The sequence below is a fragment of the Perca fluviatilis genome, chromosome 24, assembly GCF_010015445.1.
Source record: "Perca fluviatilis chromosome 24, GENO_Pfluv_1.0, whole genome shotgun sequence".
Taxonomy (NCBI): domain Eukaryota; kingdom Metazoa; phylum Chordata; class Actinopteri; order Perciformes; family Percidae; genus Perca; species Perca fluviatilis.
The window spans coordinates 11,923,044-11,935,949 of NC_053135.1; the positions used below are offsets into that span (position 1 = coordinate 11,923,044).

Consider the following 12,906-nt stretch of genomic DNA (forward strand, 5'->3'; position numbering starts at 1 on the left):
GAGATTTGTATTGCCGAAGCAGTGGGAAAGGTGAAATGACACGTCTTGTTCAGTGTTGAGAGGTTTTGTTAAAACTGACATCTCCCCTTTACGGTGTTAGGTGGAAGGTGTGCGTGTGTGAAGTGGGCTGTTACATTTTTTATTTGACATCTACAGTATGTGCATTTCTCCTTAAGGTTATATAACTTTATCGCCAATACATACGAGAGTGGTTTTGGAAATAAAAACCTTTGGCGTCATAGTTCCATATTTCATTCGAAAGGCGTTTTGGGCATTTTTATTCTTATTATCATTAGAATATCATTGTATGCTGCTGTAGCATGGAGAGTTGCCCTAACTGGAACCTATACGTAGCCTCACCCAAAGCATGAAAACCAAGCCCCAGACACAAAGTACACATATGTGGACAGGGGGTGTCCACATACTTTCGGTCACATAGTGTATAGGGTTGGGCGATGTCCCCTAAATTGGCAGTTGACGATGTTTACAGTAAAACATGGCGATGGACGGTGATATTTTACTATATCTCATATGTCTTTACATAAATATTTTGTTCTACTACTGTGGGCTAACAGTTAACATAGAAACGATCAGACATACATTTAAATGCCCTCTGTAAATGGTGCCCTGCTGGTAGGGGAAGTTTTTTACAACCTGACCTACTTTCACTTAACTACGCAGTAAAGTCATTCAGATGTCCGTGATCTGCGTAACAACAGTACAGTGGGACGTTTGCCTTCAACAGAGCGACAGTAATAACCTAATATACCATCATTACTGAGATTAAACTACATTATCGGTTATATTTTCACTGAATAACGCATTCAATAAACAGAAACATAACTCTTGCAGCGCACATGAACAGATGCGCAATATTAGCTCACACATTAAATAGCACCCTCGTGAGTTAGCCTACTGTTGCTAACGTACATTCATAAATCCTGCATAACATCGTCCCGTACCAACAGGACATCAGACTGACTTATTGATGCACGCACACGGTAGTGTCCACATACTTAGTCCAATGAGGGGAGAAAGGAAAGTGGGATAGCGTTCCACGTTAACACTTTTTTCTCTCTCGCTCGAGACTGCTGTGTCCAACGTTAGTAGAAGGTAGAGTGAGCTACAACTGACGGAGAGAGAGAGAGAGAGAGAGAGAGAGAGAGAGAGAGAGAGAGAGAAAACGTATCACTACAGCCAATCCAGTCTGCTCAAAGCGATGGTCTTTTTCACAAATAAGTTGCACGTAAGGGGAAAAAAGTAGCTTCCGCTTAAGGGGCCCTATCTTGCGCCCTGCGCAGCACAGCGCAAAGACTGACGCACTTGTCAATTTCCCGTCCAGCGCCCGCGAATAGGATTAGCGTGTCTGACAGGGTGGGGGGCGTGGCATCACGATGGTGGCGCTCCATCGTGATTTCGGCCTATGATATCCATATCGTCCATCGGCACAACCCTAATAGGGTATACATAGTTTATCGTAAAGAGGGCACTCTAAATAAAACCGTCCAAAGCATTGCTGCTGCGCTGCTGGTCCAATTTTATTTTTTTTATAAAACACGGAGAACGGTGCATCTTGGAAATGTTACACATTGAGTCACGTGTCACATGCACTTGTAGAGCTTTTTGTTTGTGGAAATGCCTGGCCTTTACTGCACAAACAAATGTTTCAGGTCCATTGGCTCCCTGTCTTTGTCACGCTCGCCTGCACACACCGAAGGCGGCGTCGCGCAAACTTGTTCAGTTGGGGCCTGTGTCGAGGTGGCCTCATCCATGTGGAACCTTCTCCAAGCCCACTTTCTCTGTTTACACAAATCCGACCTTTATGCTAATGACTTTTATGATGATAAAGAGAGCCAGATGATGGGAAGGAAAGGGAGAACAGCTTTGACCACCCCTGCAAACAAACACACACACACACACACACACACACACACACACACACACACACACACACACACACACACACACACACACACACACACACAGGCTCACCCTTTCTTTATGCAGATCACAGCTTTCACAATTAGACAAACTGTGATAACGCCGTTTATGCAGCGGGGAGATCCATAGCAATTATGCTTGGAGGGCATTTCTCCTCCGGCGCTGGGTGACGGCTGTTGCTTCCCCTTCACACAAACGTCTACTAACTATACACTAACATACACAATGTTTCGAAATTCACTGCTCCTCTTGGGAGGTTTGTACAGCAAGGGTGTGTCCTTGATTTCCTTTTGGGAATAGAAAGAGAGATAATGAAAGGGGAGAGAGAGAGAGAGAGAGATCAAATCGAAAAAGAGAGAAAACAGCATGTGCATGCTGTTGTGTAAAGTAGACTACAAGCAATATGTACTTTTACTGTGGAATGCTTAGCTTCATGACAATTGAGGCCAATTATTATTATTTTTTGAATCGTGGAATCTTTTAACAGACGTCCACATATTACAGTGTTTGTCGAGAGGGCGAAGAGTTTTCGGGGAGGGTTACATGATGTCTGTGCACACGCAAAGTTGATGCTAGAAGCCTTCGTAAGGCATCAAAAGAAATAAAAGATATTCTGAAGAAAAAAACACTCCCAAAATAGCAAACTGAACATCTGCTGTCAGACTGCTACAGGAACTAAAGCTTATTTTTCAGTGGTGAGGTATAGGCAATTTGATAACTGATGAAAGAATGATAGCTGGTGTATTATTTTCTTCAGTATCCCAGTCTGGGGTACACATTGCCTTCTTATTCACACCAGAGCCGCCTCTAAATTTGAGAAAAACAAACACTGTGGGTTCTGTAGACAACATCATTTTTATTTTATGACTGTGCCTCGCCAGCTATTCTCCGACTGAGGTAAACTTTCAGCCGCGTGACACTTGGTGAGGTGAAGCTCACTCTTTTGCCCCCTCCCACAAGTGCGTGTGAGTCAGTGTTCTGTGGGAAATCAACCCAGAAAAGAGAAAAGGGCACGTTTTTGTTTCCGGATGTTGTCCGGGGGAAGTAACTGATCACAGTCTGTCAATGAAAAAGAGGTATTTTGATTAATAATGTACTTTATGGAAACCTAAATAACACTTTTCCCATCATGACACTAGTTAGTGCTTCCAGTGCTTTACACCCACTAATCCCCCCCATCACTAAGGGCCCCGGTTGATGAAGATCGACGCATCACATCACCCCCCACCCTCAACACACACTCTCTCTCACACCACACACAACACACACACACACACACACACACACACACACACACACACACACACACACACACACACACACACACACACACACACACGCACGCACACCCCTGCCGCTCTCCTCTTCATCCACTGCCTCGGTGCGCAGTCACGCCCGTGCAGCGTGAGCTTTGTGTGTGTTGGCGGAAAGAGAAGAAGAAGATAAAATGAGTCTTTTGATCACAGGATGGATCCTGCCTGCTGTTTCTCCTCCACCCTGCATCAACAGCTGAGGCAGTTGTTGTCTGAGAGATACAAGATTAGAAGTTTGCAATGAAATAATGTGGTGGAAAGTATCGGCGTTGCCTTGAGCGTGATGGACAGGCACATGATTTATTTACAGATGATCAAGGTTCAGTTCCCCTACCGCTACTTCTCTGCTGTCAGTCAGGTAATAATATTCTCCAAAAAGTTCTGGTACCACTTCGTAATGTCATGCATACCATAGCCACATTGCAACCAATGGATGAATTAATATCTTGTGAATTATTTAGTAATGAGTAATGAGCCATGCGATTGTCTGCAGTTTAATGTTAATGCCGTAAATGTCAATATGTTGTTAGTAAATAAGATAAAGATCAAGTTATGCCGGAGGATATACGCAAGCCAATTAGATTGTTTTACACCGTAAAGGTTGTTCTCATTAATTCTTTATTTCTGGTCTATAAAGCTTATTAAGATATTAAATTGATTGTCTGGTCCCCAATCTTAGCAATTCCTGTTGTGAGTACTAGGGCTGCACGATATAAGGAAAATAGGCGATAATGTGGTCGGATGTCGCGCTAACGATATTACTTGCGATAAATAAAACCGACGTTAAAGGTCCCATGGCATGAAAATTTCACTTTATGAGGTTTTTTAACATTAATATGCGTTCCCCCAGCCTGCCTATGGTCCCCAGTGTCTAGAAATGGCGATAGGTGTAAACCGAGCCCTGGGTATCCTGCTCTGCCTTTGAGAAAACGAAAGCTCAGATGGGCCGATCTGGAATCTTCTCCTTATGAGGTCATAAGGAGCAAGGTTACCTCCTCTTTCTCTGCTTTGCCCGCCCAGAGAATTTGGCCCACCCATGAGAGAGAGACATCATGGCTTTCAAACGAGTAAAGTGGCAGTTGGTCAAGGCCACATATTTTCTTTCAGCTAACACAAAAAAATCTCAGAGGGCCCTATCTAAGCACCCGGCGCAGCACAAAGCCCGACGCCAGTGTCTTTGCTAGTTTAAGACTGACAGTTGTCAATTTCCCGTCCAGCGCCCGCATTGTTTAAATAGCAAATGCACCTGCGCCCATCTGGGCGCCCATGGGCGTGCTGGTCTTACAGGGAGATGTGTTCAGGTGCACTCTTGGCGTATTGCCATCTTGAGGCAGCGGAAAGTGATCGCGCCATTGACCAACAAAAACCTGGTCTAAAGTCAATAACGCAGCATTTCATTGTTATTTTAACAGCAAATTAGTCAAATGCGCCTAGGCTTATGCACAGCGCGTGCACACTATGCCTGTTACACACACTTACACACACACACACACACACACACACACACACACACACACACACACACAGGGACGCGCAGCAGCACACAAACATGCAATAGATTAAAAATAAAAATATTACAATGTGAAATAGTATTATGATATGATCTGCTCGCCACCAGTTTCTTCTCCTGAAAATCTCTCCTTCCTGCTTAGAAAATGCGCCATCATAATAGCAACGCACCAAGGTCCAAACGCGCCTGGCTTTTAAAGGGAATGGGAGATGACACTCTGATTGGTTTATTGCAAGTTGCGCCCAAAAACACACCTATGAATTAATAAGTACAACCCTTTTGAACCATGCGCCTGGCGCACAGACCCTTTTTTGCTGTCAAACTACCAAAAGTGGATTCGTACACGCCCTAAACGCAGCTGCGCCAGGCGCTTCACGGCGTGCACTTAATATATATATCATTAATACAGGGCCCTGAGTGTCTTTCGCGATGTGTTTATTGCACCAATTAATATCGCGATGACGATTTAAAAAATAACCAATATTTTGTGCAGCCCTAGTGAGTACAGTGTTACCATAACCAATAGAAATGACTACGTAAGTAAAACCCCAGTTCGAATTATCTTTAACCACTTAGCACTCATTTTTTGAGAGCTAAGCCTAGACGTGAAGAAGTTTCTATCCAATTTGTGTTGCCAACTTTTTCCACACTGGATGAAGATACAGTTTTAGTCCTGTGTCCACCATCTAGAATCCACATCTCAGGATTGTCTCTATTTTGCCGCCACGTGTCTGCTCCATCCTCTCTGCTGTGGCGTGTGGCAGCTGCTTGGTCGACCCAACCCCTCTTTAATTCTCAAGCCGGCTGTCTCAGATTGATGCCGAGTGCACCGCTCCCAGATGTGGCTATTCGTGCCTCCGCAGTTATTTAGTTTGGAAAACTGAGTTAATTAGAGGTAGCAACAGCAGCTGTGTGTGTGTGTGTGTGTGTGTGTGTGTGTGTGTGTGTGTGTGTGTGTGTGTGTGTGATTGCATGTGTGTGTTTGTATCAATAGCAGCTCCATCTGTACGCTACCTAGTAATAAATGCTAAGAGTGTATCTCTGTATACGTTTGCATCTGTGCCTAGTAAAATAACGCCAGTGATGGAACCTCTATATTTTGATAAGATCAATAGCGACCTCTTTCATCTCTCTGTTATCTGGCTGTGGAAAAATAAAAGCCACACATCTCCCTCGCTCTTGTTTTCTCTCACTCTCACACTCTCTCTTTCATTGCCGTCCAGCACACCGATGTCACAGATATGAAAACCTATCCAGCAACAATCCACCTGATCTTCTGGCTGATGTATCAGAAGCAATGCCTCTCTTGTCTGAGTCCAACAGCAATAAAACGCAATATTATTTTTAACAAGTCCTGCAGTTTTTCTCCCTACATATGAAATTTGACAGATAAAACCAATCTTTATTCTCATAAAGTGAACACTAAAAAAGAAAAACAAAAGAATAAGTCCTTTCGCAGCAACTCCTCCACTCAGTGGCTGCAGAGTACACAGTGCCATCTAATGAGGGTTCTGTATATTTTCTGAAATGAATGAGCCTGACTAACCGCACATGCTTAAATCTAGAGTTACCCTGTCCAATTTGCTGAAAAAGATGCGCCTAACCAACCATTCAGTGCACATTACTGCCTAACCTGAGAGCTGTGCCTGCTCTGAAATCATTACATCTGACTGGACAATGAAAAGCACTATCTGACCAGCGTTTTCTCTACTTTTTAGTAGTAGGATCAGGTAAATGGGATATGTCTAATACCCAATGTCTTTGTAAGTCCTTTGAGCTGGCCACGATCCCTTCTCAAGTGCCTTTTTAGATGCAGGAACAATACTCAATAGCATTACCTAATGAAGCATCAATCTCTTCAAAAAGCTATGCTCCAGGAAATCCTGTTTTTTGTGGGACTGGCTAATTGGGCAGAGACTTGCTGGTCAAAGCCTTGCAGTGGGTTTCATTCCAGGAGCAGGCGAGAGGCTCCATGACTGAATCCAGATCCGCTTCCCTGCCTAATCACCAGCTAAAGGAGATTTGAAAGTTGTCCTCTGGCGGTAAAAAAAAAGACCAAAGTACCTGCCATGCTTTCGTTAGCTGTCTTTCTTTGCCCAGGTTGATGAAATCGAGGTCTGAATTTACTAATGAGAAATCAATGGGTGCACGGCAAAACCCTGAGGCTGCCCTGCTCCTGTGGTGTCTTTCCTTTATCCCCTCCCCCCCCCACACACACACACACACAAACTCTCTGTTCCTGTCTCGCTCACTTTATCCTTCTTCCCCTCTCGCTTTCGCCTTCCCTGCGTTGCGGCTTTTTGACATATTTCTCCGATTTTACTTTATTGAGATAAACATCATATGTCTTCCTTTTGAAATAAAGATCAGAGTGGCTTATTTGCTTTACTGGCCTATTTTTGCTGCTGAAATCCAGAGCTTTGTGTGTGTGTGTGTGTGTGTGTGTGTGTGTGTGTGTGTGTGTGTGTGTGTGTGTGTGTGTGTGTGTGTGTGTGTGTGTGTGTGTGTGTGTGTGTGTGTGTGTGTGTGTGTGTGTGTGTGTGTGTGCATAGCTGTGATGGTGATCCTGCTAGATCTGTACCCTGCACTGTATCTGTAAACTAACATATATATATATATTATGATTTTTTTTTGGAAGAAAATTGCTTTTACCAAAACAAATCATCCGACTGACGGGAGGGGACTGTCATAAGAAAACTCCTTTTTAAATAAATGCTGTTTTTTAGCACAGTAGGACTGAATGTGTTATGCTCTGTCCAAAAACTACAGCCAACTTCAAGTTATGTTTCCTCTTCTGTCATCACAATGTCCAAAAGAAAATCCCCACTGCAGCAAGTAGTCTTGTGATTGATTGGAGTTGCTTTTTGCAACACTTGTGGAGAAAAGGAGCAAAATAGTTGCAAACAAATGGGATATTTACACTGTATTTTACACCTCATGCTGCATCACCGTCTGCCAGCTTCACCCTTAAGGGATATTAATTATGAATACTCTATGACACTGACATGATGATCCCTCTTTTTCTTTCCCTCCTCTCCTCTAGGTAAGCCATGTATCCCATCTCTCCTCCCTCCCCACTGCGGTTGCAGAAGGGTCGCTGCATGTCAAGAGTAATGTATGGCTTATTTATCGTGATTCCTCCTAATTATGTATGAGCATCATACGGTGAATGCCATAATTCATGAAAGTCTATGGGTTATTCATTGTGGTTACGGTCTTGTGCAGTTGATTGGAATGCAAATGTAATCATTATATGCTGAGTGAGAGATAAATAGGGGAAAAAGACGGGGAGAGGCTGCAATAGTGGCCGATTTGTTGACCGCACAGTCATCTTGCATGCTTAAATATTTATTTGCAGATTTTGGTGCATTAGCATTGTTGATATGTTGTTCTGAATTTCCATAAGAATATATATTTACTTACTTTTTTTTATTTTTCCAAAATCTACTGAAACTACACCCAAAAAATAGAAACCTTTTTTTTTTTTTTTTTTTTTAAATGGTGGTAAGTAATTAAGGACTTTTACTCCAATACTGTACTTAAATGCAGTTTTGAGTATTTTCATTTTATGCTATGCTAGTACTGTATACCTATACTCCTTTACATTTCAAAGAGAAATGTACTTTACTGTACGTTCTTAGTTAGCTCTTAGTTTTTCATTGAGATTTGGCAGAAAAAAAGGTTCAAGTTAAACATGCAATTAACAGCCTTTTTGGCTTGTGACCCCCCCCCCCCTGCAAAAATGAGAGCAAAAGTCCAAAACAGTCATTACAAATTTGTGTAATAGAACTTCTTCACATCTTTCAACGATCCATACCTTCTATGTGTTTTATGAATGTGACCCACTGGAAGGGACACGTCTCTTAGGGGCCATTTTTCTACAGAATGAGTTCTTTAAATTTTGATACTTTAAGTACGTTTTGCTTTAAGACTTTTGAACTTTTACTTAAGTGGGATTTTGAATGACCGACTTTTATTTTGTAATGCAGTATTGTTACATTGTTGAACTGGTACTTTTACTTAAGTATCGACTACTCCTTTCACCTGGTCTTTTTCATTCATTTTGATGTAGCACAATGGAAAAAACCAAAACATCAGCTGTCAAAAATTGGGACAGATTAGTGTCGAACCGGCTAATTGTCCCAAAAGAAACGTGTTCCCTCTGCGAACGGTTTTTGCCTGCCAAACATTTCTCAAACAGCAATCATTCCCGAAATGCGCTGATAGCGTGCCAGTCAGAAACATACACTTTACATGACAATTGCGAGCACCTTTCTGTGCCGGGCAGATAAGAGCGGGGGAAATGAACTGACCCCCACCCTCCCTGTGTTTCCATCAGCAATTAATGAATACCTGCCAGACATTTAAACCTTGCTGCTGCTTCTCATTTTTGGCTAATTACAGAGCAGTTTGACTCAATAGATGTTTGCATTTGCACACCATAAGCTCACACGTGCACATACACACACACACACAGCCACTCCGTGGTCGATTTTTGAGGTGATTAGCTACGCAGCATTAAGCGGGAGCCTTGGCTGGCCCTCCTGACGTCGCCGTCAAAGTGGGGTCACTGTGGTCCGGGTTACACAAAGGCTGCCATCAATACACTATTAAACCCATTTGCTGCTCTGCGATCTATTTTTGATGTGAGGTTCACTGGACTTGGCCTGTTCTCTACAACAGCAAAGACCATAGCCACACGCAAGTCCTCAGTGGCAACAGACTTTTACATATTTCTTTTGAGAGGTGGATGTTCACTGCGCCATTTGTGCAGTTAATGAGGCTCTAAATCGCTGTCTCAAAGTCACATTCTCAGTCAGATTCTTTGCTCTCACACTGAGCTTTTAAAACTTGTAAAATCACCAAATGAAAGCTTAAGGAGGGGAAGATTCCATTTAAAATCTCACTGTATGATTCCCCACCAACACTGACCTGTTTTCCATTTACCTGATATTCATTACGCACGATTTAAAATGTCAAGAAGAGAGTTTAAACCAGGCCGAGCTAACATGTTCTGTTTTGGTAACAACAGCATGCTTGTGTAGTTGCAACTGAAAGAATAGCTGAAGAGAATATTTAATTCATATGCTGACTTTACCACTACGCTTTGAAAATCACTATTGAAAATGCAACAGCTTTGAGTTTGTGGCAGACAAGTATTCCTCACGCTTGAGTGACTTCTTCTGTATTGCCTTCTGAATTGATGTGCACATTGTGCTTTCTTTTCACCTTTTGGGCTTTATGAAGTGTAGACCCCCTAACTCCTTCTGCACTGCACACTGCAAAAGGTGTTCAGATTTAAAAAAAAGTTATAGCAGTTCTGGCATGGCTTTAGGGATTTTGATATAGACCAAAAGTCCTGCCATTTTGTGCATGGTCCTCTGAGGATGACTGCTTTAGACCAGGGGTCTTCAATGTTTTTTAGGCCAAGGACACGTAACGTGAAAGAGAGACGAACAGGGACCCCCTACTATGTATATTGTATAAAATTGAGTTGCATAATAAACTGGGCCTACAGTAACGTGTAGGGTGGCCAAAAGCATAAACGCATATCTTTTTATGGTGCCTTATATTGATAAGCTATTAAAATAATGATTTACACATTCATATATCATGTTTTCATGTCAAACATACATGTGGAAGGCACATTAAGTTTAAAGGAACAAGCAGACTTATTGGGACTTTAGTTTATTCACCGTCACCCCCAGAGTTAGATAAGTCCATACTTACCCTTCTCATCTCCGTGCATGTTGTAACTCTGTCTGGCGCACCCACCGCTAGCCTAGCTTAGCATAGATCCTGGAGGTAACTGGCTCCATCTAGCCTACTGCTCCCAATAAGGGGCAAAATAACGCCAACATTTTCCTATTTACATATTGTATAGTCACAGACGCAGCCATCTTCCAACCGTACACAAACTGGGAACTATATTCTCAGAAGGCGAAGCACTGCTACTTGGGCGGAGTGATTTGCTCACAGCACCTGAGAAGCCCCGTGGTGAGGAGCAGAGAGTAACAACGGTGCTTTTCAGGTGTTGCGCTAATCACTCCGCCCAAGTAGCAGTGCTTTGCCTTTTGAGAATATAGTTCCCAGTATGTATACAGTTAGAAGATGTATGTATGGACTTATCTAACTCTGGGGGATACGGTGAATAAGCTAAAGTCCCAATAAGTCGGCGTGTTCCTTTAACTGTATCTGTGGCTGGCTATACTGTAGTGGCTACCTTACCTATAGGCCAGTAAGCCTATCATCATTGTTGTTGAGGTTGTTGATTTTTTACGAATAGGCCGATTTATCTTTTCATGTAATATGTTGGATTTATGTTAATGTATATTTTCAGATATATTTAAATTTTTGGGGAAAAACCCATTCAAAAAAGTAATAAACAATAATTTGGTGGCCCCCATGCAGCTGCCCTGTTGAAGATCTCTGCTTTAGACTTTGGTGATCTCCTGACTTTCCTCTAGCGCCACCATGAGGTTCACATTTGTGGTTTTGAGTGAAATGTCTAACAAATATTGGATGGATTGCCAAATTTGGTATACACATTAATGTACCCCTCAGGATGATTTATAAAAACTTTGGTGACACCTTAACGTTTCTTTTAGCGCCATCATCAGTTCAATTTTTTTTTTATTAGTCCAGTACTAATACCTACAAAACAAATGACATTCCCATCAGCTTCAGCTGTACTTTGTAATGACAGCATGCCAACACGCGAAACCAAGATGGCGAACATGGTCTACATTAGACTCGCTAAAATCTTTACAGTATGTTAGCATTGCCAGTATTAGAATGCCGATGTTAGCATTCAGCAAGTACAGCCTCACAGAGCCGCTAGCATGGCTGTAGCCACTTTATTTCTAAGACTAAATCCAGGCCTATTAATATTTCATGTGATGGGAGGACACTTTTCCCATTGGCTGATTCCAATAACCTCAATTAGCACTGACAATGGTCATCCATTCAAGTTTTATACCTGAGGTATCTTCTTAATAACACAAGGGAGTTCTATAGTAGAGATAAATAATACATTTGGTGAACAAGACTGTAATCTGGCATACAGATGAAAATGTATTGACGCCTTTGGAGAGTTCATTCATGTTTAAACTCAAACGCTTATGCTATTTTATTTCCAGACTAGAAATGACACTCTTGCAGTGTGACAATGAAATTATCGAATGTGGAAGGAGTACATTTGATTTCTTTGGAACTTTATATCTGTCTCTTTTAATCTCTCTGTCTGTTGGCGACAGTTTAAAGTGATGGTTCGGAGTAAATCACCCTAGGGTCCTTTGCACCATGACCTCGAGCCAAACATCTCATCTACAAATTACTACACCGAAAAGAGTTACAACAAAAATATGTATTAATTCAATGATTAAATAAGGTAATGTCTCCAAACTTACCTCAATTATTACTTGTCTCCTGCTAGTTATACTACAGCACTTACTTAAAAAAAAGTTAAATTAATAAATATTTTTGTTGCATCTCTTTTCGGTGTTGTAATTTGTCGACGGCCCTAAGCACTCGTCTTACAGCAGCAACAACAACCGCAGAGAGCAGAAGCCAGCAGGCAAGTGTTATTTACATAAACTTCTGGTGTACTTACAAACTTTCCAATCCATCGTTTTATGAGAGCATAACCTATTTGTACTACTTGTAGACGTTTGGTATCATTTCGGGCATTATTAGTGGGGTCATTTACCAGATACAAACGTGGGTCCGTTAGCCCCTGCGCTAAGCTATTCAGCTGATAACGCTACTCTACGCTAACTCTCCCAATGTTCGACCCAGGTGAAAAAAGCTTCTGGGGGGGTGTTTGGCTCGAGGTCATGGTGCAAAGGACCCTAGGGTGAATTACTCCGAACCATCACTTTAAAGGCCCATCGTAATACAGATTGAGCTGCAAAGGTCGTTGGAATTTTTATTTCAAACCAGTAAATCCAATAGTAACCCTGTTTTTTTTTAAATGTGACCAGAAATATTCCAGACGGCTTCCCTCCAAACCTCAAAACCCAGAGTGAACTTCAATGCTTCACAAACCGTTCAGAGGAGCAGACAGAGGATGCAGGCGAGAAAAAAAGGATATCAAAAAGAAAAGGAGAACATTGATTTCAAGTGCATCCTTCAGGTGTAGCT

The 12,906-nt window shown here is 42.1% G+C and overlaps 1 protein-coding gene across 10 annotated transcripts in view; it reads left to right on the forward strand.

Moving 5' to 3' along the window:
- LOC120554149 (receptor tyrosine-protein kinase erbB-4-like) overlaps positions 1 to 12,906 on the forward strand; it is a 300,052-nt gene that overhangs the window by 70,655 nt on the left and 216,491 nt on the right. Inside the window, exon 1 of one of the 10 annotated variants that reach the window (XM_039792828.1) lies at positions 7,822 to 7,879. The exons of 8 other annotated variants lie outside the window; for them this stretch is intronic. The gene's annotated coding sequence lies outside the window, so the exon portion shown is untranslated. Of the gene's footprint in view, positions 1 to 7,821; positions 7,880 to 12,906 lie in introns of those variants that run through there. One more of the 10 variants, XM_039792829.1, reaches the window with a different exon arrangement.